This window comes from Camelus bactrianus, chromosome 19, assembly GCF_048773025.1.
Source record: "Camelus bactrianus isolate YW-2024 breed Bactrian camel chromosome 19, ASM4877302v1, whole genome shotgun sequence".
NCBI lineage: Eukaryota > Metazoa > Chordata > Mammalia > Artiodactyla > Camelidae > Camelus > Camelus bactrianus.
In genome coordinates, this window is record NC_133557.1 from 37,372,069 (window position 1) to 37,396,994 (window position 24,926).

General features: G+C 46.8%; 1 protein-coding gene across 1 annotated transcript in view; it reads right to left on the minus strand.

Annotated features, from left to right (window-relative positions):
• Positions 1 to 19,696: 19,696 nt before the first annotated feature.
• DTD1 (D-aminoacyl-tRNA deacylase 1) overlaps positions 19,697 to 24,926 on the minus strand; it is a 122,808-nt gene continuing 117,578 nt past the window's right edge. The window contains exon 6 of the mRNA XM_074347818.1: positions 19,697 to 20,273. The gene's annotated coding sequence lies outside the window, so the exon portion shown is untranslated. The remainder of the gene's footprint in view (positions 20,274 to 24,926) is intronic.

The window sequence follows — 24,926 nt, forward strand, 5'->3', positions numbered from 1 at the left end:
ATGCTCGGACCCGAGCGGTTCAGGATGCGCCTGTCCTGCGCCAGCCACTGGGTCCCAAAGGGTCCGGTTGTCAGCACCAAGGAGGGAAGGAAAGGAGACAGGAACTGTCGACATGATGGACTATCCAGAAGCAATTTACTTGGTTCTTTGGAATGAGTGACCTCAGCAGCCCCTGCCTCTTTCAGCAGCCACCTTGCCCTCTAGCTCCCCACCCCCACCCCCAACACACACACACACACACACACACACACACACACACACACACACACACACACACACACACACCAGCAAACACAACACAACACTGGGCCCTGGTCTCTTTGTAAAAGGATTTCTCTGGACATCAGCCATCGTGTGCTGAGATCATTGCCTTAGACAGTGAAACGGGAAATTCCCCAGTGGATGAAGGGCTGTGCTGAGGTCAGACTCCAGCCCTGGCAGGTCGGAACACTCATTTAGCTTTGCAACAGACTTAGGGGTCAGGGAGGACACTTAGGGGAAGGGTGGAGGGAACGGAGCACGGCTCATTAACAGACAGAGCTGGCAGCGGTTTCAAATTAGCGCAGTCTCCTGAATTGATAAGAATTCCACCAAGGCCGTTAATTAGCTGCTAACCATATGCCTCTTACCTCTGAATGTGCTTCCTAATTCAACATGAAAATGACGGCTGAATTATCGGCCGGTCGTGGGACCGAACTTCTACACCTGAGCCACTTTACGCCTGGTCTCCTCCCACATTCGCAGGGCAATTCAGGGATACGAAGCTAGTTTCTGTCGCTTGTCCTGGACGGGTGAGGAGACAGCTCCGTGCACAGTCCATTCGCCCACCCAAGGAGGAGACGGGAACGTTTAGAGAAGCTACCCACAGATTCGGAGAGGTTTTTCTAGTTTAAATCAAATAATACCTTGAAGACTTTCCTAAATTTTTCATCTGTGACAAGATAGGTCCCAAAAATGAGGAGCTGGACTCAAAAGACCTAACTAGTGTTAATAAGAAACATGCTTTTTGAAAAAACTACAACGCAAAGTTTTTAAAAACCAGTGTGTGTGTGTTAATATCTTGTCTCCCACCCACAGTCACATGATGATATTGGATCATTTTTTAAAAATTATATTGTTTCTTTTACCAGCATCAATAAAGTGCTGACAAAACCCGGTGCTGGCAAGAGGACAAAGCAGCTGCAGCTCACACACACACTGCTGGGGGAAGCACAGCCTGGCACAGGGCTTAACATTCCCACCACAGCACTGGGGGAGCGAGTGAGTGTGCACATCAGGCAGCGTTCTTAGTTGCGGACAACAGAATCCACTCTAACAAGTTTAAGCAGAAAAGGTTTATTCCATTAGCTGTCTCACAAAATATCCATGGGGCCAGGAAGCTTGGCTGCTATAGGGCCAGGAGCGATGCAGCCAGGAGATAACTCCAACCTGCCCACGGGAATGTTCTAGCAGACACCCTACTGCTGTCACCACGCACAGTCTGTGACTTTAGAGGACCGGCCAGGAGAGGCTCCCACGCTGCCGCAGAAGGACCAAAAGCCTCTGACACGGACGCAGCGTCCACATGCCACCCGTGTCTCACATGGATGGGCCTGCTTGGAGGGATTCAACCAAGTGTGGCTCCCCAGCTGCCCGGGAGTTTGGAAAAAAAAGTCATTTCTGTCTTTCCAGACTTTACAGAACAGGGAGACGTGCATAAGGGGGTTGAAATTGATGCCGAGGGAGCCACTGTGTGGTACCTGCCACAGTACGTCTTGGAGGGAGAGCAGGCTGAGTCTAGTGGACTTGGGTGGAGGATTCTCATGGGAGGCTGGACATGGCCAGTGCCAAACGGAGGAGTCACCTGCAGGGAGGGGAGGCCTGACATCATGACAGGGGCTAAACGGCTCAGCGAGGATACTGAGAACAAAACACGGCGACTGACAGAACCTTTGGGAAAACTTCCATTTAAGAAGTTACGTCCAGCGAGACAGAAGTTAACCTAAATTTACATTCTGCATGAAATGTAAAAGTAAAAAAAAAGATTTTTAATGATTGTTTTTAATGATTGGGGTGGGAGAGGAAGTGGAGGCACTGAGATAAAATGACATTGTTCATACATTAGTCACTGTCAGGCCCCAAAGATCCAATTAAGCTCCCTCAGGGAGTCACTAGAAGTCAGTAGACAACTGGTATTTCTGCCTGCCTCGCACCTCTCCCAGTTTTTACACAGCACCTCAGTCTTCCTCTGGGACACCACCCCAACCCCACTCCATGAGGGCCAATCAAGGTGCCCTGCCCCCACCGCCCACCCAGGCAGTGGGAACATCTCCCAAGTCAGCTCCCCAGGGAATCTGAACATTTTTTTAATTGAAAAATAGTTGATGTACAATACAGTTAGTTTCAGATGTACTACACAATGATTTGACATCTGTGTACGTATGAAATGATCACCACAGTAAGTCTAGTAACTGTCTGTCCCATACTAAGTTATTACAGCACCACTGACCGTGTTCCTTAGGCTGTACATTACATCCTCAAGGAATCCGAATCTTGAGCCAAGTGACACAAAGACCTCCCCCACCCCAAAGGAAAAAATCAGATGGAACAAAGTCATCCCAGTGGCAGTTCCCTATGAAGGCTGTCCGTCGATCCCTGCTTCGGAGACCCCCAGGGCTGCCGTCTTCCCATCACTTCTGAGGTCTCATTGCAAAATGCTCCCATCAAGTCGGGGAGCTTCCGGATGCCCGTCTGCTGTATGAGTGTTCTGTCTAAGTTAGCTGAGCCTGTTTCTGTCGTGCACCGCCGAACAACACCGGCTGATATGCAAGTGCTGTAATAGAAAAGAGTCTTGCTTTTTCCTTCTAGGGCATGTGCTGGCTCATCCTTGTGGCAGATCGTTATCAATAATGGTCCCCAGTGAGCCCATGCCCCTCTGCAGAGGGACACTGCTGCCCCTCCCATCAAGACTCCATCTTTGAGGTCCATTTCTCCACCCCTTTGAATCTGGGCTGGCTTTCTGATTTTGACCCATAGAGTATGATGGATGTGATGTTGGGTGCTTTCATGAGTCTAGGTCTTAAAGAGCCTTGCAGCTTCCACCTTCACCTTCTTGGAACCCCGAGGCTGCCAGGCTGTGGGGAAGCCGGGCTTGCCTACTGAAGGCTTAGAGGCCACTTGGAGGAGAATGGAGGGGTCCCACCAACAACCAGACATAAGAGTGAGGGCATCTTGGGCTCTTCAGCCCCAGCCTCATGACCAGATGATCACCACCGTGTGTGTGAACCCGGGCAAGACCGTCAGAAAAGCTGCCCAGATTGCTGATCCACGGAAATGTGAGAAATAACAATGGCCACGGTTCTAAGCCACCAGGGTTTCGAGTCGCTTGTTACGCAGCAGTGGACAACGGGTCAGTGAGGGAAGAAAAGGAGCAGCGGCCCCCGCGGCTGTTGAAACGCTGGCAACTGCAGCAGCAACACTGTGCAAGGGGCTTGGAGTGGGAGGGTGCGTGTCTGGAAGGAAGGCTGAAGTTGAAATGGACTCCAGCTATGAGAAGCAGTCAAACCCTTCCCGCTTCCGCCTGCCACTGGGAGAGGGGTCAGCCAGCTCATGGCACACGTGCGCTCCCGGCTCAGCACGGAAGGCGACGGGGCAGGGGCCAGAGGTCCCAGCAAAACCAGGAGGCATGAGACTTGGATTCCAGTCCTGGCCCTGCTGCTGCCTGGCTTGGAGAAGCCACTTAACCTCCCCAATTCCAGCTCCCTTATCCCCAAAATGGGCATGATAATACCTTCCCTGCCAACTTCACAAGCTTGTAAGATAAATGAGATCATGAACGTAAAAACCCTAAGTAAACTCAAGGGCCAACCTGCTATGGCCAACGAGGCACACAACATCCAGAAACCACTGGGTCTCAATTTCCTTTCAGAATGTTAGCAGGCATGGGAGCAACAGTCGACCACACTGACCACACCGTGAGAAGTGCTTCTGTCAATATGTGGGCGGCCAATTCTGTCTCCTGGGGATGCTCCATGGTACAGCATGACCGTGTTGATGTCTGTTTATGACCCTCCATCACATGACCTGGAAAGTGTCTATGTCCGTGGTGGTCTCACAGTCAGCCTTGAAACTTTTCTATTTTGCTTTCCAAAAACCAAGAGCAACACCCTAAACCCATTTCTCATGAGATCTTACTAAGGTCTCTAAGTCTCTTCCGCATTTAACTGCCACCTCTGGCCTCACTTATATTCATTCCTCCCCCTCTGCAATCCCAGTAAACCGAAGCTTCCCTCCGTGACCTCTTGTAAGCTATTCACAGATGTGACTTTCCCTTCCAGTCCACCCCAAGTTCTCTTTTCCTGCTCCTGGACTCATGGTTTGCTCAGCCTGATGGTCACCCCATCTCCTTTGGGAACCAGCCAATGACCACACCTTATTCACAACCCTGTCCCTTCTTAGCACTTCAGTCTGCACCACCCCAATAGGATGCAGTTATATGATCTTCTAAGCCTCTCCCCTCAGGGTTGTAATGCGTCTCAAATGTTAGGCAGGAGAGAAAGATGGTAGAGAAATGGCCAACTCACAGCTCTTTAATAATGCTCCGTCACACCAACAGCATCACTGCCACACATGGATCATCTGGAGTTTAAAGCTCTGACCCCTGCAGTCCAGTTAAAAGGTTCACTCAGCCTGCCTGCTGTGCATCTTTTTGGGTGAGTTACTCCAACCTCCAGAGGAGAAAATGTTACACTTTTTTTTCTGCCACTTTCTACCAGGCACATGAAACTGCTCCCCCATTTCCAATATGCTGGTTTTAAAACATGACTCTAAAATTATTTGATACTCCCTTCCATGGCGAGTGGGGACTAGTTTCTCTTCCTTTGAATGTGGGTGGGCTTATGACTGCTTGGCACGACAGACAGTGTCAGAAAAGATGCCGTGTGACTTCCAAGGCTGGGTTAAAAAAGGCCACGCTGCTTCTCCTTGCTCACCAGGACACCAGCACGTGGAGCCTGAGCCAGCCTACGGGAAGGTCAGCAGGTGGGAGCGCCATGTTCTGAGGAAGCCCAACCACGTGGAGAAGCCAGGGGTGAGTGTCCGCTGTCTTAGTCTTCAAGCCTTCCTGTCTCAGGCACTCGACATGAGAGCAAAAGAGCGCTGGGAAGATTCCAGCCCCCAAGTGTGGCGTCACCCCCGGCACTGAAGCCTTCCCAGAGAAGACTTTGGAAACCGGGGAGCAGAGGCAGTTATCCCCGGCATGCTCTGCCCAACTTGCTGACCAGCTGAGTTCTGTTAAACCTAGTAAGATGGTTGTTCTCAGCGCTGGTTCTTGGATAACTTGTTAAACAGCAATACTAGATGGAGTGGCAACCAAGTGCATGCAGAGCAGGGCGGGCACTCTGCAGCTGCCCTCACACTGCAGGCAGAGCGCTGGGGAACGGAGCCTGTGGCTCCTCTCTGGAACATCTGAACTGTATCTGGGGCTGGGCCTGGGTCTCAGCATGTAAAGGAAGAGAACGGCCGCCCTTCTCTGGCATGTATTGCCCAGTAAGAGCATCAGTACACAAAGTCACAGTCAGCATGGATGTGTCTGCAAATCACCAGGTGAGATCAAATAATTATAAAATTTATGTGGAACCACAGAAGATTCAGAATTACCAAAGCAATCCTGAGAAAAAAGAACAAAGCTGGAGGTATAACTGTCCCAGACTTCAGACAATCCTACAAAGCTATAGTAAGCAAAACAGTGTGGTACTGGCACTAAAGCAGACATATGGATCAACGGAACAGAACAGAGAGCCCAGAAATAAACCCACGGACCTATCGTCAATTGATATTCAACAAAGAAGGCAAGAACATACAGTGGAGTAAAGACAGTCTCTTTAGCAACTGGTGTTGGGATAACTGGACAGCAGCATATAAATCAGTGAAGTTAGAACACTCCCTCACACCATGCACAAAAATAAACTCAAAATGGCTTAAAGACTTAAATTTAAGACATGACATGATAAATCTCCTAGAAGAAAATATAGGCAAAACATTCTCTGACACAAATCTTAGCAATGTTCTCCTAGGACACTCTACCCAGGCAATAGAAATAAAGCAAAAATAAACAAATGGGACCTAATTAAACTTACAAGCTTTTGCACAGCAAAGGAAGCCATAAATAAAACAAAAGACAACCTACAGAATGGGAGAAAACATTTGCAAAAGATGAGACTGACAAGGGCTTAATTTCCAGAATATATAAACAGCTCATATGACTAAATAATAAAAAAAAAATCCAAAAATGGGCAGATGACCTAAACAAGCAATTCTCCAATGAAGACATACAAGTGGCCGATAGGCACATGAAAAAAATGTTCAATATTACTAATTATCAGGGAAATGCAAATCAAAACCACAATGAGGTATCACCTCACAGCAGTCAGAAAGGCCATCATTCAAAAGTCCACAAATGATAAATGCTGGAAAGGGTGTGGAGAAAAGGGAACCCTCCTACACTGCTGGTGGGAATGCAATCTGGTGCAACCATTATGGAAAACAGTATGGAGATTTCTCTAAACAATAAAAATAGACTTACCCTATGATCCAGCAATCCCACTCCAGGGTATATATCAGAGGGAACTCTAATTCAAAAAGACACCTGCACACCAATGTTCACAGCAGCACTATTCACAATAACCAAGACATGGAAACAACCTAAATGTGAATCAACAGATGACTGATAAAGACAGATGACAGATAAAGAAGTTGTAGTATACTTATACCATGGAATACTACTCAGCCATAAAAAAGCATAAAATAATGCCATTTGCAGCAACACAGATGGACCTAGAGATTGTCATTTTAAACGAAGTAACCCAGAAAGAGAAAGAAAAATACCATATGATATTACTTATCTGTGGAATACAAAAAAAGAAAAAAGGACACTATGAACTCATCTACAAAACAGAAACAGACTCTCAGACATAGTAAACAATTTTATGGTTACCAGGGGGAAAAGAGGTGGGAAGGGATAAATTTGGGAGTCTGAAATTTACAAATGTTAGCCACTATATATAAAAATAGATTTTTAAAAGTTTCTTCTGTATAACACAGGGAACTATGTTCAATATCTTGTAATAACCTTTAATGAAAGAGTATGAAAACGAACAAATGTATGTATAGGTATGACTGGGACAGTGTGCTGTACACCAGAAATTGGCACACTGTAACTGACTGTACTTCAATAAAAAACAAACAAACAAACACAAAAACTCTGTTTCTCTGTTAGTTATATATAATACTCATGGCTTTAAAAATCTGTATAAAAGTGACAACTAAAACCTGTTTTGGGTATTTGTGATTAGATGAAAAAGCTTTTGCAGTTTATACATGCAAAATCAAGCAGAGAGGCAGTAATTGTCCTGCCAAGCAAGGCCACAGGCTCCTTTGCACAATTGCTCAGATGGTAGACTTGTAGCAAGAGAGATTCCGAAGGCTGCGTCTTCTGGGTAATTAATTGCTCCAGCACCCAACTTTGTCCTGACACAATGGTTCAAACTGGATCTGAATTCTTAGAGTAGCTTGAACCATAATTATTAGTTGATGCTAATGTACCAGTGGGGTCGGCAGGAGGCAATGGCTCCCGTGGTGGCGGGCCTCTGGGGGCCTCAGCATCCTGTGTGTGCTCTCTTCACTCTCCCTCACCTCTGTAGGAAGTCCTTTCATTAAAGTCTCTTGAATCAGCTAAGATGGACTCTGCTTCCTCACGGATGCTGTTGGTCAGTGCAGAGGTAAGCCAGATGGTCTTTCTGACAAGATTCTCCACGAGCATCCCCATTACTGAGACAGCTGGTTCTTCAAGAACAAATGTCCTGTGGACTGGACCACACATCACTTACGTATTGTGTTCAGCTACAAGTAGGGGGGGAAAGCAATGGCTTAGGCAAAGAAAGCATTGGCAAACTTTCTCTCAAAGGGCCAGGGAAGACAGAGTCTCAGGCGGTGGGCCACAGCCTCCATCACGACACTCACCTCTGCCGCTGTGGAGGGAAAGCAGCTGCAGACAGTATACAAACAAATGAGTGTGGCTGTGTGCCAATAAAACTTTATTTATAAAACACAGGCAGCCAGCCCATGAGTTAGAGTTGGGCAACCCCTGACTTAGACAAATTAGTGGTTTATTTTTCTCATGTAATAAGAAGGTCGGAGGCACGTAGTTGTGACAGTTCAGCAAGTTGCTCGCTGATGCGTCATTCTTCTGAAGGCTCACCTGGGGCTGGAGGATCCATTTCCAAGGGGGTTCGTTCCCATGAGCGGCAAATTGGTGCCACAGCTGGGTCCCTTCCTTGCGGGGAGCAAGCGTGCACACTCCAGGTTTGGGTGTCCTCAGAACATGGCCCCCGGCGTCTCACAGAGCAAGCAATCCAAGAAAACAAGGTTGAAGCTGCAGTGTCTTTCTGACCTACTCCTGGAGTCCTCCATCATTAATGTTGCTGTGCTCTACTGATCACACAGGGCAGTGAGAGAACGGACCATACGAGTCTGAACACCAGGAGGTGACGGTACTCGGGGGCCATCGTGGAGGCCAGCGGCCACGCCACCTGGGAAGGCGGCAGGACGTGCCTCGCACCTGGACAGCAAGCAAAGCAGAGCCCGGAGGAGCCCCAGCAACTGGTGGGGGAAGACCTACTATGTGTCAGCTCCCAGTGAGATACTCTTCTAACCACCACGATCATCCCTAAAGCCGACAATCTCTTGGCATCCTTAGCGAAAGTTAGGAAAGCCCAGAACCGAGGAAGGCCCCCCAGCACGTGGAGCTGAGCAAGGTTAAGTGCTCTTTGAAGGCCCAAGACTAAAGTGAAGTAGCGGCTTTGGGAGGCACCTTTGGGCAGAGCGTGCTGGTGTCCACTCGGCCTCAGGTCTCTCCTGTGAGCCAGGCTGACCCTGGGAGGCCCGGCTCCTCGTACTCTTTCCACGCTGATGCTCAGAACCACCTTGAACTTCACTTCTGCAGCAACTACCGCCTACCTGTGAGACCTGCAGTTCCCAATCCCACTGCCATTCCCAGCAGCGATGGCGATGGACGAGGAGGTGAATGTTGTCTTCACGCCTGCTAGCACAACATCCGTTCCGCACCAGTGGGTCAAGGGGTCATTTTGATTTTCAGGCCTCATATTTCTCAATGTTATACCTGCCATAGACAGTGATTCCTCTGATGGATCTGGGCAAAGCCAGTTAAAAACCTCTGGAAAAGATTCACCATTCTAGGTGCCATTAAGAACGTCGGTGATTCAGAGGACGAGGTCAAAATTTCACCATTAACAGGGGTCTGGAAGAAGTTGATTCCAAACTTCATGGGCGATTTTGAGGAGCTGGAGACCTCACTAAAGGAAGTCACTGCAGACGTGGTGGAAACAGCAAGAGAAGCAGAATCAGACGTGGAGCCTGAAGATGAGACTGAACTGCTACAATCTCAGGATAAAACTTTAATGGAGGAGGTGCTTCTTCTGGACGAGCAAAGAGAGTGGTTTCTTGGGATGGAATCTACTCCTGCTGAAGACGCTGTGAAGGTTGTTGAAATGACAACAAAGGATTGAGAATGTTGCATGAACTTAGATAAAGCGGCAGCAGGGTTTGAGAGGACTGACTCCAATTTTGGAAGAAGTTCCACTGTGGGTAAAATGCCATCAAACAGCACTGCCTGCTGCGGAGAGGTCATTCATGAAAGTCAACTGATGCAGCAAACTTCATTGCTGTCTGATTCTAAGAAATTACTACAGCCACCCCAATCTTCAACAACCAGCACCCTGATCAGTCAGCAGCCATCAGCATCAAGGCACGGGCCTCTACGAGCAAAAAGCTTACAACTTGCTTAAGACTCAGAAGATGGTTAACATTTTTTAGCAATTAAATATTTTTTAATTGAGGAATGTGGTTTTTTGGACATAATGATATCACACACTTAATAGCCTACAGTATAGTGTAAACATAACTTTTATATGCACTGGGAAACCAAAAATTCATGAGACTTGTTTTCTTGTGATTTATAGCTTTTTTTTTAATCCCTTTATTGCTGTGGTCTGGAACCAAACCCATAATATCTCCTTGGTGTGACTGTACACACTGGAGTTCCAGACGGAGAAGAAAGGGAAAAGGGGCAAAAAAAAAAAAAAAACATATTTAAAGGAAACCATAAGCAAAACAAAAAAACAACCTACGGAATAGGAGAAAATATTTGCCAAATATGAGACTGACAAGAGCTTAATTTCCAAAATATATAAATAGCTCATACAACATAATAAGAAAAAAACAAACCCAATCCAAAAATGGGCAGAAGACCTAAACAAGCAATTCTCCAATGAAGATATACAGATGGCCAATAGGCACATGAAAAATGCTCAATATCATTAATTGTCAGGGAAATGCAAATCAAAACTACAATGAGGTATCACCTCACATCAGTCAGAACGGCCATCATTCAAAAGTTCACAAATGATAAATGTTGGAGAGGGTGTGGAGAAAAGGGGACCCTCCTACACTGCTGGTAGGAATGTAGTTTGGTGCAGCCACTGTGGAGGACAGTATGGAGATTCCTCAAAAGACTGAAAGTAGACTTACCATATGATCCAGCAATCCCACTCCTGGGCATATGTCCAGAGGGAACTCTAATTCAAAAATATCCATGCACCCCAATGTTCATAGCAGCACTATTTACAATAGCCAAGAAATGGAAACAACCTAAATGTCCATCAACAGATGACTGGATAAAGAAGAAGTGGTATATTTATACAATGGAATACTACTGAGCCATAAAAAAAAATGTCATTTGCAGTAACATGGATGTCCCTGAGAATGTCATTCTAAGTTAAGTAAGCCACAAAGAAAAATACCATCTGATATCACTTATATGTGGTATCTAAAAAAAAGAGAAATGAATTTATTTACAAAACAGAAGCAGTTTCACAGACATAGGAACAAAAATTATGGTTACTGGGGGGAAGGAGATGGAGAGGGATAAACTGGGAGTTTGAGATTTATAGACACTAACTAACAGAAAACAGATAAACAAAAAGTTCATACTGCTATAGCACTGGGAACTATATTCAGTATCTTTTAGTAACTTATGGTGAAAAAGAATATGAAAATGAATATATGTATGTTCATGTATGACTGAAGCATTGTACTGTACACCAGAAATGGACACAACATTGTAAACTGACTATACTTCAATAAAAAAAAATATATATATATACCCCCCCAAAAAAAAAGCATATTAAAAGGATCACATACCATGATCACGCTGGAATCATCCCTGTGCTGCAAGGGTGATTCAACATACACGAATCACTGTGACACATCACATTAACAAAATGAAGGATAAAGTCATACTATCATCTTAATAGACATACAAAAAGCACTTGACAAAATTCAACATGCTTTTATGATAAAAGCTCTCAACAAATTATATAAAGAAGGAATGTACCCCAACATAATAAAGGCCATATATATGTAAATCCACAGTTAACATCATATTCAAAGATCAGAAATAAGACAAGGGTGCCCACTCCTGCCACTTCTATTCAACACAGTATTGGAAGTCCCAGCCAGAGCAATTAGGCAGGAAAAAGAAATATAAGGTACCCAGATCAGAAAGGAAGAAGTAAAGTTGTCTGTTTGTAGATGATGTGATCTTAGATACAGAAAGCCATAAAGACTCCACCAAAAAACTGTTAGAACTAATAAACAAATTCAGTCAAGTTGCAGAATAAAAAGTCAAAAAACAAAAATCAGCTGTCTTTCTATATACACTAACAACAAACTATCAGAAAGAAATTTTTTAATCCCATTTATAATAGTATCAAAAATGATAAAATACTTAGGAATAAATCTAACCAAGGTAGGTAAGAGAGCTGTACATTGTAAAAGACACTGACAGAAGAAATTAAGGAAGATACAAATGATTCAAAGAATAGCCCATGTTAATGGATTGGAATGAACATTCTTAACAAGGCCACGCTATCCAAAGCCATCTATAAATTTAATGCAAAACTCCACTGGCATTTTTCACAGAAACAGAAAAAAACAAAAGAATATGACAATGAATTTGTGTATGTTCGTGTATAACTGACAAATTGTGCTCTACACGGGAAATTGACACAACATTGTAAACTGACTATAACTCAATTAAAAAAAGTTTTAAAAAAAGAAAAAACAATTTGCCTGGGACCACAAAAGACCCCAAAGAGTCAAAGCAATCTTAAGAAATAACAAAACTGGAAGCATCACACTTTCTGATTTCAAATTACACTACAAAGTAAACAGAATGGTATGATACTGGCATAAAAACAGACACACAGACCAAAGGAAGAGAACTGAGAGCCCAGAAACAAACCTAATTTATGTTTATAAATTATGTTCAACTAACATTTGACAAGGGAGTCAAGAATACTCAATGTGGGAGGGGGGCACGTATAGCTCAGTGGTAGAGCGTGTGCTTAGCACGCACAAGGTCCTGGGTTCAATCCCCAGCACCTCCATTAAGATAAATAAGTAAGTAAAGAAATAAAGAAACACAATTACTCTGCCCCCACCAAAAAAAAAAAAAAAGAAAGAAAAAAAATTTTAAAAAAGAGTATTCAATGGGGAAGTTAGTCTCTTTAACAAATGATGCTGGGAAAACTGGATAGCCACATGCAGAAAAAGAAACTGGACCTCTGTCTTATACCACTCACAAAAATTAACTCAAAATGGATGAAAGACTTAAACATAATGCCTGAGACCATAAAATCCCTAGAAGAAAACACAAGAAAGAAACTCCTTGATACTGTTCTTGGCAGTGATTTCTCGGATATGACACCAAAAGCACAGGCAACCAAAGCACAAATAAATAAGTGGGACTAAATCAAACTGAAAGGCTTCTGCACAGCAAAAGAAACAATCCGCAAAATGAAAAGAAAACCCACTGAAAGAAAGGAAAGTTTGCAAACCACATGTCTGATAAGGGATTAATATTCAAAATATATATATGGAACATAGATAACTCAACTGCAAAAAATAAGTAACCTGATTCAAAATTGGCAAAGGACCTGAATAGACATTTTTCCAAGGAAGATATACAAACGGCCGACGTACAGGAAAAAGTGCCCAACATCACTGATCTTCAGGGAAATGCAAATCAAAGCCACAAGATTTCACGTCACACCTGTTCGGATGGCTATTATCAAAAAGACAAGAGATACCAATTGTTCATGAGGGTCTAGAGAAATGGGAGCCCTTGTGCACTGTGGATGGGGATGTAAACTGGTGCAGCCATAGTGGAAAAGCTATTCCATTTTTGGATATTTATCCAAAGAACATAAAAACTCTAATTAGAAAAGATGCGTGCACCCACTGTGTTCGCTGCAGCATTATATACAACAGTCAAAATATGCAAGCAAGCTAAGTGTCCACCAAGGATGAACGGATAAAGACGATGTGGTGTATGTACAATGGAACACCATCGGCCATGAAAGAGATGGAACCCTGCCATTTGCAGCAACGTGGATGGACCCTGAAGGTGCTATGCTCAGTGAAGTACTTCAGACAGAGGAAGACGTATCTGGTACGACTTCACCTATACGTGAATCTGAAAAATAAAACAAGAACAAACTCATAGGTACCGAGATCAGATCAGTGGCTAGCAGAGGGGAGGGAGGCTGGCAGGTGGGTGAAATGGGTGGCGGGGGTCAACTACACGGCGACAGGTGTGACTGGGCTCGCGGTGGTGACCACCTGTAGAGAACACAGATGTCGAACTGCAGTGATGTACACCTGAAACATATACAGATTTCTTAAAGGGGTACAAGCCTTCAGCTATGAGATGAATGAGCTCTGGGGATCTAATGTACAGCAGGGTGACTATACTTGAAATCTTCTAAGAGACACCTGGGGTATCGCCATCTCTTTCTTCAACTGAGGGTGCATTTTAGAAGAGGAAGGGGGCCTGGGCTCTGTCTACACAGCAGGACAGCGAGCGTGGGAATGCAGGGCCTCCACCAGGGACTTTTAGGTAAGGGGGGCAGGCGGCCTGGATAAAGCTGTTACACAACACACGTGACACAGAAAGGGCTACAAAGGAGAGACATCCCCGTAATTTTGCAAAGAAATGACGTGGGCACAGGCCACAGCCCTCATGACTTCAGTCTCGGCCGGCGGAGCACGTCACCAGGACGGAAGCCCTGTGACGGTCGCAGCTGGGAGGCCCTGGCGAGTCCAGGACGCAGGTGACCCTCACTGCCGGCCACTGCCAGACCACGGAGAGTTAGAGGGGGCGGGTCCAGGAGGGGGAGACTTACCTGGAGCTACAGAGAGGGGAGCCGTCACCGCCCTGCAGAGGCAGAGGGAGCAGAGCCTGGGGAGTTGGGAACAGCGGAGCAGGGCTTCATCCCCGCAGAGGAAGGAGCGAGGAGCCACACCTGCCCTGGTCATTCAGTCCTTGGTCACCCGCACACGCCCAGCCTGGTCCATACCCGACAGAAGCAGGGAGCAGGGGCGCGGCAGTCAGCCTCCAGGGGGAACAGGGCAGAGAGGGCGGAGCGGGGTCTGGATGGGCCAACAGGGTGAATGAAAGAGCAAGGACGAATGGGGGCAGAACGAGTGATGCTCAGCGGGGAGTGAGAGCCGCTGTGCGACCAGGCCGCAGCTCAGCGCCTCCCCTTCCTCCTCCTCAGGTGGTGGGGCAGCCGCGCAGGGCGGGGCCGGGGGGAGCGCAGGCTTTGGGGGCTGCTGGCCTGGCTTTGAATCCTGACGCCACCACCTCCTGATGGGGCCACCTGGGTCAAATTCCTGCTGGGCAACAGTTCCCGTGGTCCCTGGTGTTCCCGCACATCTTGTGAGCAGAGGAGCAGCCAGCCTTCGCTCGGGGACTCTGTCTCCCAGGATGATTAAACAGCACACAGCCATGGGAGAGAGAGTGTCTCTCTCCAGGGCAAAGGTCAGAAATTACAAAAGATTTGGGTTCTCAGGGTGCTTCTGCTGCACGGCCCACTGCGTGTGAGGCGACACCTGGGCCAGCGTGTCACCGGGGGAAAGCGGGGCTCAGGGAGCCGGCACAAACGCTGACACCAGCGTCACTGTCGCTGTGGGTAGGAGCTCAGTCCTGCCGCTGACCCGGGGGCTCCTGAGTTCTGCCGCCCCCAGGAGACTGGCAGGCTCGCTGGCTCGTCGTAAACATCCCCATTCACAGCTCTTGGTAATCACCTCGCCCTCCAAGTCTCAATGTGCTCAATTGTAAAATGGAAACAAAAGCGCCGTGGGTGATTACAAGAGGTGAGATACGTGAAGGGCTCAGAATAGCTGCGGTCCTGGTTAAATGCTCGATTTAAGGAGTCACTTGTTTCAAATGCAATACAGGCAACATGAACACTGTAAAAGGGGCTTGGGGCCCGCGGTACGTGAAGAGGGACAGACCCACTAGGTTCTCTGAATGAAGTTTTGAAATTCTGAAATAACTTACAAGATGCAACTGAGGAACAGACTTACCACTGATAACCTTGGAAAATGTCCTGAAAAGAAAAGAAGGGACAGAAAACCAAACATGTCCAAAATCCCAGTTGCAAAAAGACGGATTCCAGACGTATCGGGAAGGCCAGTTCGATGTGGATTCCTGAAAACATTCTAGAACCATGATTAAACAGATGGCCTGTGAGCCTGTGGAAAAGAACACAGCCGTCCCTGGACGCCAGTATGAGCTCAGAAGTAACGCGCTGTGCTGTACTGTTTTTTATGACAGGATCACTGGGTTAATCACCAAAATACTGTGAAAATACTATAGCTTGATTTCAGCAAGAACTGTGACATGGGGAGGAGGGCTGTGGGCCGAGTGACAATGTAACTAATCCATCTATTGAGCTGTCGGATTTCTAACGGGTGCATCGTGTTTAGCTGAGACCTGGATGAAGACACAGAGAACACGCCTGAAGGTGACACAGAGCTGGAGGAACGGGCAGCAGGACACTGGGGCCCGAGAAGACCGAGCCAAACAGCAACCAATTAAACTCTTCATTTGGGACCCTCACTAGCCAGACACAGGTTACATGGGATACACGTCAGGTTTCAGGTGCCTGCAGGTTCGGCGTGAGCCGAAGATGCGATGCAGCCACTGCCCAAAAAGGCAGCTCCCAGCCCCTGGAGCTGCATCACCGCCGCACCGCGCCCGGTGTGCCCCGCGGGCGCCACCGTGAGGCGCTGTGCTGACGCCTGGTGCACATCTCCCTGAACCCTTACACCCAGGGTCCCCGCGGGGGATGGAAGCTCAGAGAACAAATAAAGTTCCACTCCCAAACCAGAGAGGTGAGCGTTTCTGTCCAGTGATGTGTCAGATTTCTGCCCTTTTTCGGCCAGGCACTTTTAGAATTCTTAATTTGCAGTTCACTGCTGATTCGGGTCTTTTAAAAATAGTTAAAAAACCTCATCTCAGAAGACATGGAATAGTGTCAAAGGCAGAGCCTGCCGGTGACGGGTGTTAGAGATGGAGACGGAAATGACAGCTCTGAGGGGAGTTGCTGCTAATGTTTTTGTTCTCTCCTGGGGTACAGACGCTAGTGCCTTCAATCTGTAGAGGTTCTGGGGGAAAACCCACCTCATATTCTCATTAGGAAAGTATCTTTTAGCGATGGTATTTCAGATTTGTTAATTTTTGAGAATATATTTCATATTCAATAGGGGGCCCTGAAAAGACTTCTCTGTTTGACTCTTGCCCGAGGGGTGGTGGGTTTGAGACTCGGTCATCGAGCAGGAAATGTGTTGGGGTGTCTGTTGGAGGAGCTTCGGGTGAGAGCCCCCTGCAGCAGGAAGACGGGCCTGGGCCGCCCTCCAGAGGGGTTGAGATCTGCAGGGCAAGGTGGGGCTGGCCCGGGGGAGGGAGAGGTGACAGGTGCAGCACCTCGAGGGGTGAGAGATGAGGGGGTTCAGACAACTGCCAGCAGGTGGGTAGGACCAGATTCAGGGCAGGGCATGTGAGGACACGGGCAGAAACCAGACTGAGCAGTGAGCAGGGGCAGGACCCTCGGGGGCCCAGGGACGTCCCGGCCGAGCGCTCAGCCTTCATCATGTGTGCCTGCGTCTTCTCCAGGCTGACTTGTTCTCGTTCTTCAGCAGTTTCTCGTGAGACATGGCCTTGAGCATGACCTTGAGGGTGAGTGCAGCTCTGCCCACGCGGTGAGCCCAGGGCCTCTCGACAGTGTGTCCCTGCTCAGCAGCCTCTGGGTTGAGTCCCGGCCGTGCTGCTCACTCGCTGCATGACCTCAGCAAATTTTATCTGTTCCTTCTGCCCGTAGGTGTCCACCTCCGCTCAGGCTGTGGCCGGGCAGGGAGGATGCCTTCCCCGGGACCACCAAGCATGAGGCGATGCTATGGAGTGTCCAGCCCCAGAAGGCGTCTTTATTTGGTCTACGTTTTATGTCTCCAGAAGAGCTTGGTCTCCTATAAAGTAAACCACGGAAGGCAAGATTAAACGGCCCCTGCTACCAGTGTCATCGGGCAGTGCTCTGTTTAAAGTCCCAGGCCTGTGGTCTGCCAAGACCTCTCAGAAAAGCCATACATGGTACGATTCCCTCTCCCGTCCTCGGTCAAATGATGTTTTAATGGGCAATAAACAGCAAGCTTTATAAATAAGCACAAAGGAGGAGCCAGAGATGGGGGGGGTTGTAAAGACTGGGAATTTTATACTCTGCAAGTGGAACTGCACCCAGAATCCAATTGTAGCCATTAGCCCCGCAGTGAGACTTGGACACGACCTTCAGAAAGACAGGGAAGGGGCTGGGGAAGGCAGAAGTTAACCACCTCTGTGATTCCGCTGTGGACGTCATGGGGTTTCTTCTTCATAACCTTGCCTTGTGGTTGGGTCTGACCCCTTCAGCCCGCCTTCGGTGTACACACTGCTTCTGCTCTGTTGCTGGGAGCTGAAGGTGACCTTCAGGATGATGGAAACGCTTCCTTCCATCCAAGGCTACAAAAGTAGCAAACATTTCCTGACATTTACCCTGCTCTTCATACTGCCAGGGAGGGAAGGTTTTTAAATTACAGTCGGCCCTCTGTATCTGCAGACCTGAAGCTGCAGATGAGGGCCGACTGGACGACGTCGTTTTCTATAAGGGACTTGAGCATCTACGGATTTTGGTATCCAAGGGGCGTCCTGGAACTTTTATTAAAACAAGTAAAAGATCTCCCCACACATAAGGAGGCTCAGAACTTCTGGTCAAACGCCCCCAAAGTCGTCATCCACTTTTGAACTGCGTTGTTAGAAAGCTTTCATATTTCAAGCCAGCGTCTACGTGAATGCAACTTAATGTCATTGCTCCTAGTTTTCTTTCTGACCCAGCGTCTCCTACATGTCTCTCAGATATTCAGAGTTTTGTGTTTTTCCAATTCAGCTCGTCTCCCTTTATGGTCTGCAGACCCTTCAGCAAGCTGACCACGTGACCCTGCTCACACTGGGATTTGTCCAAGTCCCTTGGACATGGGATCCAGGACAGGATTGTGAACTACAAGGCTCACGCCACTTCACCACCATCCAAGTGTTGAGCCATCGGCTCTGGTCTCTGTGCCATCTTCTCGCCCGGTACCCCAAGGACAGGCTGCCGCTCTCTGTCAGTGAGCGTGTGTCGGCGGGGATAAAACACGGCGGTGGGGAACTGTCTGACAGGTCTGCCCAGCGAGTCCACGACTCTACAGCCGAATTTACAAAACTGGGGTTTCGAGTAACTTTAACCTGAATTTGAACCCACTCTGTAAAAGCCGGCTCAGGCCACTGAAACAGGAGAGCTTCCTGGACCTCACCGCCCGTGAGGTGGGGCACTGACCGGGGATCTGCGTCTGGGACGTCATGATTCCACCTCGACAGGTTTATGCCATCGTGGATCCTCCTGGACCATCGGTATCAGGTCAGAATAAAGCAATGTGGCAGGTCCCTTTCCACCTCTGTATTCCAAGTACTTGCATGTGCAGTGGAGATGTGATTTGAGCTTTTATTCCTTCACATTTACCAACTATGTCTTTATTTGAAGTAGGACCACTGGGTCAGACTACAGGGACGCGGAAGTAATTATAAAGGTCACGGGTGCAGCATCACAAAAATGCCAAATACGGATGTCTCTTCTATAGATGGGCAAGAAGTGTTTCAAGAGAGGATAACTCTTTATATAAGCATTAACGTATTATAGATGTTACACAAGTGTACACTGCATATAGTAATATTCATGCATATTACTTCTGACATCATACAATGTCTGAAAATGATCACTCTGGTTGAACCAGTAGATTAAAACTAACTGAAAAACTGGTTGGCAGAACATGCTTCTTTCTTCACAGGACGGTGGGGATACGGACTTGGATGTACAGACAACCATGCGGCTCCTGGAAATGGGGCATGTGTATGGCCTTCCTCCCACGTGCCAGAGGTGAACAGCTCAGAGGCGGCGGCCACCGGTGGTGTCAGCCTTCCGGCCTTCCTGAGGATGGATTCCCCTCCCACGTACACTCCCCTCTCCTGCCTTCTCATGGCCACGTAAAATGTCTTCAGCTGTAAATGACCGCAGACAGCCTCTCACCACAGAGCCGGGGGTCTGTGTGGACCCCTCAGGAAGGCCTCGTGCAAAAAGGGTTAGTGAAGTGTAGATATGTCAGATACAGCATGTTTCTACAGACAAAATCCTTACAGAAGAACATAGCGGGATTTGTTTAAAGCATAAAGTGGTTTGTTGAGGTTTGGAGTTTTTTTATTTATTTTTAGAAAAAAGAGAAAATGTACAAGATGTGAAGGTCTCACATAATACATTATCACTGGTGACTGTTCTCTGCACCGTAACGGGAGCCCTGGCTTAGCCAGCACTGGGGAAACACAGACAGCATGAATGCATTTAAGACTCACCACGGACACGCAGAAATACACCACAGTGTGAAAGGAGGACTCGATGGCAAATGACGTTGGGCCAGCCTGTTCCAAAAGCAAGCCAAGATATCAGAGGCGCCAACACGGCCCTTCTGTGGGGGAGGCATGGGTGGAGCCTCGCTGCCCCGGCGTGGGGCGCATCCCCCCACGCTGGCAGCACCCACTTCCTCTATTAAATCACAGCAGTGACAGCAAGCGTTAACGCTCCTTTGGTGTTTTGTTTTTGTGTTTGTTTTTTGTTTTTGCAGGGCTAATCAGGGTCCCAGTTTCTTACTTCCATCTTCCTTTTCAGGATTCAGTTCCAAATCCTTCAAGTACTGTAGGTGCCTAGCATCTCTCATGAATTTTTCAGGATCCAGTTCTGCCCAATGATAATGCACTAAAAAGAACAAAGATCAGACACGTTACTCAGAAGAGTCCCAAAATCTGCCTTCAAATTCTATTAAAATATGTGACCAAGCATAACAGAATAGCTGGAGACACCCTTTCGAGTTCATATAACAAGAGCACGACATGGTTTCACTTTACTGTAACAAAACCGGCTGTGTTGTCATGTATAAAGCCAGATACCTGGAAAATGACTGTAACTCAATAAAAAATGTTAGGAAAAAAAAACACATTAGAAAAAAAAAAAAAAAAAAAAGGCCAGATACCTTCTCACCAAAGAGACATAGTTTACTAGCACTTTGCTCTTAGAGCTCACAAGACACCAACCAAGTATCTGGGAATTAAACAGCACACTTCTAAATGGCCCTGGCATCAAAGAGAAGTCACATGGCAAATCAGGAAACATTTTAAAGCGATTGAAAATGAAAATACAACAATCAAAATTTATGACGTTCACCCGTGGCAGTGCTCAGAGGGAAATTCATAGCATTAAGTGCTTACATTAGAAAAGAAGAAAGATTTCAAGTCAATAATCTTGAGTTTCCACCTTAAGGAACTAAAAGAAAAAAGCAAAGTAAACCCAAAATGAGCAGGAGGAGGGAAATAATAAGAGCAGGAAGTAATGAAATTTCAAACAGAAAAACAAAAGAGAAAATAAATGAAAAGATTAATAAAACCGGTAAGCTTCTTGCCAGACCTACCAAGAAAAAAGAGAAGATGCAAGTGACAAATGTCAGGAATCAAAGAGGCCACATCAGCACAGGCTCCACAGACAGTAAAAGAATAAAAAGGATGTGTCGCCAACAACTTCATGCCACAAATTAGACAATATGGATAAAATCCCTTGAAAAAAACAAAAGTCTCATTTCCAAATTCTTTTAACAATGAGGGAAGGCGGGGTTGGGGGGGGAGCCTACAGGAAGCACAGGGACAGGGTACAAACCAAACACTTATTCGTGGGATATGTTTAATCCTGCTCAAAGGATGGCAGCTTCTTCAGTATAAAATGTCCAAGTGTCTTGAGTTGCCACTTGTAATTCTGAGCTTACGACAAAAACCAGCCGGGCCTGCCAAGACTTGTGAGGCAGGCATTTGTCATAAGTTTAACTAAATTCCAGACTTAACGGAGCAGTTTCTACTCCCTCAGATCTGAACTCTAATTGGATGAACTTTGGTAAAATCAAGATGACCGCAGTTTGCACGTGGTGATGCCGCATCTGTGAGCTTGCTTCCCGATGCACCCAACACAGGCCAGGTTCTTGAGAAACATGCCTCAGTGGAATTATCAGCCCTCCGCTCCCCAGCCCAGCTTGGCACCGAGGTCCCCGTGCTCACAGGAGGAAGCGCCAATGGGAACTGCAGCTAATCCACATTCTTCGGGTCTATTTGGTCCCAACAAGGGATCAAAATTTGCCCCAGGCCTCCCCTCGCGCTCTGAACCCCACCGGCAACGTTCTGCACTCATTCCTAAGAGATACCTGAAACCCACGAGGGAATACACAGCGTCATTCCTGGAGACCGTACTACTGCCATTTTAAAGGCAAGAAAAACAACCCATTTGCTCCTCTATTTTAATCAAAATATTAACCCAAACTTAAGAACCTAGGGCCTTTTAATACCTCTTTCCACACCTGCAATACTAATAACTGAAATCCTGAAACTGGTTCCCACATTCCACCTTTGGGGAACAACTGTATTTTCTTGGCACAGATTAAGACCTTTATTTTTTAATTTAAAGTGAGCTTTGAGATTTTGCTTGAATACATTATTCTTCTATGTTTACTCCAGTTAAAGATTCTACATATTTTAATGCATTGGGATAAGAAATTTATGCTTCGAATGTTTGATGTGCAGATAGAAATTATAAGGTTTACTGCAAAAGAATAAATGATCTAAAAAAATCCATGGTATTCTGTTAGATGATAAAAGCAGTATACATTATACATACAGATGTCTCTAACTTTGTGAAATCAGAGAAAGAGACACAGAATTATCTGCTTAGAGAAAATACCAGAAAAGCATTATGTTAATAATGACTATCTTAGGATAATGAGATGGTAGATGCCTTTCAGTCTCTTCACTGAGCATTCTGACATTTCTGAAATTTTCTATAATGAGTGAGCATTAATTTTGGAATTAAAAAATGGCTTTCAAAACAAAGGTTTTAAAAGAAAGATGGTTCCAGTTCCCTCCCAGAGAATGACAGAGCTGGACAGGATCCGGAAAGGTTTCACCCAGGGGTTCTCGAAGTTTTTAGGTGAACCACTCAGGCACAGGGACCTTATAAAGCATGAAACCTGAAGGGTTTACGACTGAGTGTGCCTTCAGAATTAACTGTGCCACTACGAGGAGCCGCATCAGGCAGCACTACTCACAGCACCAGGCGAGCACCGTGAGTGACCAGCTCCCTCGCTGATGCGAGAGCCTCTGGCCAGCAGCAGACACGCTCCCACCCGGAAGCCTCTGCTCCACCACGAGACGTGGATGGGTCAAGAGATGCTGCTTCTCATTTCCAACCTCACTTTTAACAAATGCTCCTTCTCATTTCTTTGAACACAACCACAGAAACACTGAGAGGCGGTTGTCAACTGGAATAGCTGGGGAGCATGGAGCTCACACAGCAGGAGGCACGAACGGGGAGGTGGGAGTGTCCACTTGCCGTGAGGTCCACTCACCAGATTAGAAGCACCAAGCAGAAGTCACATTCAAGCTGATAAACGGTTCTCCAGGAAGAAAGGGACCACTGAGGCTTGAAATTGAGAAACCCTGGAGGAGGGGTAATGTGCCCACCCGTGAGAGCCACTGAGAGGACGATGTCCATTTCCAAATGCATTTTTTTGATGTCCCTGTAAGCCAGGCGAGCTGTTTCAGGGCCCACGTGACCTGCAGGCTGGGGGCATCTGGCAGGTAGTGGGAAGATGTGTCTGACAACCTGGCGCCGCAATTTCCCAGCCTCATGAAAGAAGCTGTGGGGTGGTTTTCTTTCACTGCCTTCAGACTTCGGGGAAAGTGGGGGATAGTCAAGGATCCGGAGCCAGGAATCCCTCAACAGCCTGGTTAAACGCCGAGTCTCTCAAAGATGTGTCAGGCCATTCGAGCAACCAGAAGACGTGAGTGCCAGAGTCAGGACACACACACACACACACACACACACACACACACACACACCACAGACCTGCTCCCCAAAGCACCATCAAAAGAATGGAGTATTATTTATTTATTTCAGGTCATGGCTGGGAACCTGACATGAGCTCATTTACACGGAAAGGCAGGCTGTTCATGCAAAAGCATGAGTCGCCGGGAAGCTGACGTTATCAATGAAGGATTCACACGGCCCTTCTAGCACCGCAGAGACTCCACTGGACTGTAAGAGGAGGGACTCCCTTCCTGTGCACGACACGATGGTCCTGACTTGGCGACGGGAACATGAGAACAGCGATGTGATTTCTAACTGAGAAAGGAAAGCCTGGTGTGAACCAATAAAGCAAGAAGGAAACAAAAGACTGACGTCACCTGATCATGGAAGGAACAAACTCTGACAGCAGTTAGTTTTTATGTTTTGGCTTAAATGCTACCTCATGTATGTCTAATGTATATTTGTATATATTTAACCACGCTAGTCTTACTGAACTTACAGAGGTCCAGATGCTGGTCTCAAAATCTTAATTTGCTCCATCTAGGCTAGGCTGTCCAAGTGAATTTTCTGCAGTGATAGATTGGTCTCTGTCAGCTCTGTCCAGGATGGCAGCCACCAGCCATACGTGGCTACGGTGACTGAGGAAATTAAGTTCAAATCTGATTTAATTTTAATTAACTCGCATTTATATATCCACACGCAGTAGCGCCTACTGCGTTAGCAAACTCTAGGTTATCAGTACTAGCTTTGCACTTCATCAATAAACAGAATCACTAACTGTGGCCAGCTGCCTGCCAGCTTACTTTTAATAATAAGGCAGCTGAGGTACAAGCCTGGGCACGGAGCGAACCCAGCCTCACTGCCGGTAAAGTGATAGAGTGCACGCCTGTATTGGTGAGGGAGCAGCCCGACCTCCTCCCCAACAAAGCCCAGAACAGCACTCACAGGCGGGGAACAGCAGCCGCCTCCCAGTGAGACAAGGGAGAACAGGGCATGACATAGTGTTGGGAGAAAGACTGCTTTAAATTTCCCACAGGTATTGAAAGACAGACGTTTACAGATGCCAGAAGCTCAGAAAACCCAAGCGGACATCAGAATGAGACTTAGGTATTTAACACAGATGTTGGAATTATCAGACAAGGAAAAATAACTACCATTAATATGTTAAGGGCTCTAATGGGGAAAGTAGACAACACGCAAGAACAGATGGGTGATGGAAGCAGAGACGGAAACTCCAAGAAAGATTCGACAGGAAGCAGAGGACGCTTTTGACGGGCTCATCAGCAGACTGGACACAGCCAAGAGAGGAGTCAGTGGGCTTGAAGACAGGTCAGTACAAACTTCCTAGACTGAAATGCAAAGAGAGAAAGGAGTGGCGGAGTGGCAGGGGGAACCGGCCAGCCAAGACCTGTGGGGCAACTGCAAAAGGTATAACATACACCTAACTGGAATACCAGAAGGAGAAGGCAGAGAGAACAGAGGTAACGATGGCCAAGAGTGGCCCAAACT